A 5,337-nucleotide genomic window follows, 5' to 3' on the forward strand; every position below is an offset into this window, starting at 1 on the left:
TAAGGGTGTAATGTGGGTCGGGCCCAGGCCTAAATGGCCTCGTGGGCCGATCCTAAGTGGGCTCGGGCTTTGTAGGCCGGGCTTAAATGGTCCCGGGCTTCGTGGGTTTTGGTAGGAACCGGACCGGGACCGGGATCACGAACTAATGGTCCGGGGCTAAGTGGGCCAGTTCCGGGCCTAAGTGGGCCCGACAGTTCAAATTTTGTTTTTTTAAAAAAATTATTATCTAAGGCAATTCCTTGTAAAAACTATATTACATAATTGTGAATTCAAATTTAAACACAAAAATATTGTAAAGAGATATTGTCACGACCCAATTTTCCCTCCGTTGGGTTTCGTGATGGCACCTAGTCTTAGGGACTAGGTAAGCCTAACATTTACTGAATATTAACCATAATAAAGAAAGTCTAACAGCTTCAACATAGAAATCTTTATAGAATATACTTTTTTCCAAAACCGGCGGTACAAGTCATAAGCTCTACAGAGTTTTGCTACAACTTCTAAACACAACTATATGGAAATAAGTACAACAATGTGAATACAAAATAGAAAGGTGACTTCGAAGCCTGCGAACGCAGCAACAGGGTTACCTTGAGTCTCCTCGGCAAGAATTCGCACAGCTACTATCGAATAATACCTGGATCGGCAAAAAACAATGTGCAGAAGTGTAGTATGATCACACCACAGCGGTGCCCAGTAAGTATCAAGACTAACCTCGATGGAGTAGTGATGAGGAACAGTCAAGACACCTACTAGTCTAATAAGCAGAACAAGTATAAGTATAGAAACAATAGAACATAATATCTATATAGAGACTACGCGATATGGCTAACAACACAAAAATTGCAATAAGGAAAGAAAACAACAAGTTACACCGGAACACTATGATGATAACACAGAAAAGTGAACGAAAGTACAACCCAAATATGAAATCACAAATACAGCAAAGACAAGTCATACTCAGCAACTACGACAAATTTTGACATTGGTCTCAGCTAGCAAACTTCAATCGATTAGTCAAATCCTTCAAGTGATAAAAATGTTTCCAAATATACTTCGTTCAAATAAATATTTTCCAAAAATAGTTCTTTTGAAGTAATTACCTTTCGAGTATAATCTTCTCAAATAAGTAACCTTCGAATATAAGTCACCCTGTGACACCTCATCTCGTAATCATACAATACCGATCTCAATACCTGAACCCTAACACTTGGCATCCTGTGCCCTCATCACACCACATAATCATACTGATAACTAACGTACCAAATAGAGACATTCTCACATGGAAGATAATAAACAAGGGTATGCGTCTATACTCGACAATACCAAAAAGCCTCCTATCCGATTAGGGTGCTTAGCCCCGTGTATGCTTGTGCAAGTTTTCTAACATATTTCATACCATCTAGTAAGTATAAGGAATAGAACGGACAACACATATAATGTTTACACAGGGATAGGATCAATGAAAACCACATTTCAAAACACAGTGATTTTAATAGGGGATCTCCCAGGATACCGTCCCGTAGTCCCAAACGTAAATGTGTAAAGGATCTCCCGTGATATTGTCCCATAGTCCAAATCGTAAATATGTAGGAGCATCTCCCGAAATATCGATCCGTAGTCCCAAAATAAATATCCAGTACAGGGGGATCTCCCGGGATATCGTCCCGTAGTCCCAATTATAAATGTGCAGTAGTCCTAAAGTAAACATGCAAGGGGATCTCCCAGAATACCGTTCCATAGTCCCAAAGTAAATATGCAGTGCAACCAACAGAAACAACAGTTACAACACAATAGAAAACTCGTGCATCACCATAATACATATAACAACAACATGACAGTAATACAAGGTAAGACGAGTAAATCAACTCAAGGACTGTAAATCACGAGGAAACGGTAAAACCAGCTCACGAGGAATAACCATAGAAAAAAGAATTCTGGCATAAAGGGAACAGTTCAACAACGGGAAAACTAACATGTAGCAAGGATCCCACAATATACAAGTCAATAACAAGGAAATCAACAGGAGTCAAATAGTCCCAAATAAAGGAAAGTCAACAAAGATATAGGTTATCTAAACTCGTTTTAAGGTTGGACAATTTCGAGGATATTCAACAATTCAATTAAGGGAAGATGATCTTAGCTTCACTTAAGACTAAACAATTTCAGGAGGGATAATAAAAATTCTCAAATAAGACAAGCAGCTATGAAAAGATAGCATGACGATAGGAGAGGCGAAATTCTTCAATTAAATCAAACAGGAGTCAATTAGGCAATAATAGTGAATGATGAAGCAATTATATTAAGCATGAAGAGGTGAAACTAGGAAATATGAAACTCAATCATGTCAAGAACATATTCATATACAGTGAATATAAAGACCTAAAAACCTTAAAAGGCCAATTTTTCACAAATAAGTCCGAGCACACACTTGTCACCTTGCGTACACAAACTACAATCAACATAGAAGAATCAAATCCCACACAAGGTTAGGCAAGATACTTACCTCAAAGACGACATATCGATACTCTAAAATGCACTTCTCGGGTGAAAAGACCTCTGGACGGCTCAAATCCAACCAAAATAACTTCAAAGAACAATTAAAACACATAAGAAACTATTCCGGATCATAAAGTCTCAATCTTTAACAAAACCCAAAAATCAGTCCAAAAGTCGATCCCTGGGCCTGCACCTCGGAACCCGACAAATTTTACAAAATCCGAATACCCATTTCGATATGAGTTCAACCATACAAAAATTATCAAATTCCGATACCATTTGGGTCCCTCAAATCACGATTTTTCATTTTAAAAAATTTCTTCAAAAACCAACTCTTTTCCCAACCCAAAACACAATTTAAATGATAAAAATGAAGATAAAATCATGGAATATGTCAGATTCTAGGTGAAGAACACTTACCTAATCGATTTGTGTAAAAACCCTCAAAGAATCGCTCAAAACCGAGCTCCATAAGTCAAGATATGAATAAAATGGTTTAACCCTCGATTTTGGACTATATTCTGTCTGCCCAGGCATTAGTGCATCGCAAAACAGAGGAAGGATCGCGTTCGGGAAGAGGAAAAAATGAAGTCTGCCCAGGTTGCTCATCGCGAATGCGGAGAAGAAGAGCCAGGAAACTATGTGAACGTGTAGGGAAGGACGCGAACATGAAGAAGGAAAATGCAGGGCTTCACGAATGCGAAAGGCTATTCGCGATCGCGAAGGAGAATACCAGAAGCAGAAAATAATAGTTCCAACAATGGGAAATATGACCTGTAGCCCACCCGGAACACATCCGAGGCCCCCGGGACTCCGTCTAAACACACAAACAAGTCATATAACCTAAAACGGACTCGCTCGAGGTCTCAAATCACATCAAACAAGGCTGAAATGACGAATCACATCATGAATCGATCTTAGGAACTTTCAAATCTTCCAACTTCCAAAACTTGCGCCAAAACCTATCAAATCAACCCGGAATGATGCCAAATTTTGCAGGCAAGTCCAAAATGACATAACGGAGCTGCTTCATCTCTTGAAATTACATTCCGACCCCGATATCACAAAAGTCAACTATGGGTCAAACTTTTCCATTTTCCAACTTTCGCTAATATGCCTCAAATTACCCTACGGACCTCCAAATCTGAATTCGGACGCATGCCTAAGTCCAACATCACCATATGAAGATGTTGAGATCACCCAAAACCCATTCCGGAGCTATTTACTCAAAAGTCCAATTCTGGTCAAATTCTCACCGCTTAAGCTTCCAAAACTAGAATCATTCTTCCAATTTGACTCTGAATCCCCTGGTAACTGAATTTAACCATGCATGCAAGTCGATACACATAATATGAAGTTGTTCAAGACCTTACACCGCTGAACGGAGCTTAAATTCTCAAAACAACCGACCGAGTCGTTATATCCTCCACTTCTTAAAACATATGTTTGTCCTCGAACGTGCCAAGATTCGCCTCGAAGTCCTCAAATCATTGAAGGCACACTTCCAACACACACCTGCGGGTGATCCCATGTTACCCCAATCTATATAAACTTGAAGACACCATCTCAACTGAAATTTAGCCTTTCTAGCAATACCAATAAGCTTTAGAGCCTGAATTCTCACCTTCCATTCATTTCTAAAAGATCCGATTCTAAATCCATACCTGATATCAGTCTCAACCAGCAACATCAACCCGTGCCACTTTGTCAGATTTGTTCTTGTACGGATACTACTTTAGGAGAGGAAAATACTTGATAAAATATCCTGTCTTGCCACATTTATGAAAAAGGTCATAATTCTTTGGCTTAATAGAACTTCCTCTTTTTGGAATACCTCCATTCCTGTGAGCCATCTTCTAGAATCTTCTTGTCAGGTATGCCATATCACTATCCTCACCACTTGAATCATTTCTTTCTGTCTTGAGGACCAGGTTCTTTTCCTTCTTGGAATCTCTTCTTTCATTGTCCTTCTTATTATTCATTTAATATATGTTAAGATTGCCAACAAGCTCATCAATAGTTAGCTCCTGCAAGTCCTTCGCCTCTATAATAGCGTTCACTTTTCTTTCCTAAGATATGGGCAGCACATTGAGGATCTTTCTAACTAGCTTGTTTCTTGGAATAGTTTCACCGAGGGAGTGAAGCTCATTAATGATGGAGGTGAACTACGTATGCATATCTTGAACAGATTCATCGTCTTTCATCCTGAACAGCTCGTATTCAGTTGTGAGCATGTCGATTTTGGATTGCTTGGCCTGTGTTGTTCCTTCGTGAGCTGTTTGAAGGGCTTCCTAGATTTCTTTGGCTGACTGACATGCCGATATCCTATTGTATTCATCAGGACCAATGCCACACACCAGAATTTTCTTTGCATGAAAGTTCTTCTCTATAGCCTTTCTATCAGCATCATTGAATTATTTCCTTGTCTTGGGAATGGCTACAGCTGGGTCGCCAAGGTTTTTGTAGGAACAAAGGGTTCATCACATATGACATCTCATAGCTCAGAATCTTCAGCCATGATGAATTCATGCATCCTAGTTTTCCACCATCCATAATATTATCCATTGAACCTAGATGGTCTGTAAGTAGACCGGCCTTCTTCGAAGTTTGGAGGAGCAGGCCTGAGGATCTTTTTAGGTGTTAACCTGATAGAAAGAACCTGCTCTGATGCCAATTGATAGAATATAAGGGTCCACCAAAATCTATAGAGAACCAGGTTCAACAGTACACACGCACACTGCAGTAAATATAATGACAAGAGAAATTTTACGTGGAAAATTCTCAACTCAACGGGATTAAAAACCATGACCTACCCTTATAGGATTTCAACTTCACTAC

Source organism: Nicotiana tabacum, chromosome 6 (genome assembly GCF_000715075.1).
Source record: "Nicotiana tabacum cultivar K326 chromosome 6, ASM71507v2, whole genome shotgun sequence".
NCBI lineage: Eukaryota > Viridiplantae > Streptophyta > Magnoliopsida > Solanales > Solanaceae > Nicotiana > Nicotiana tabacum.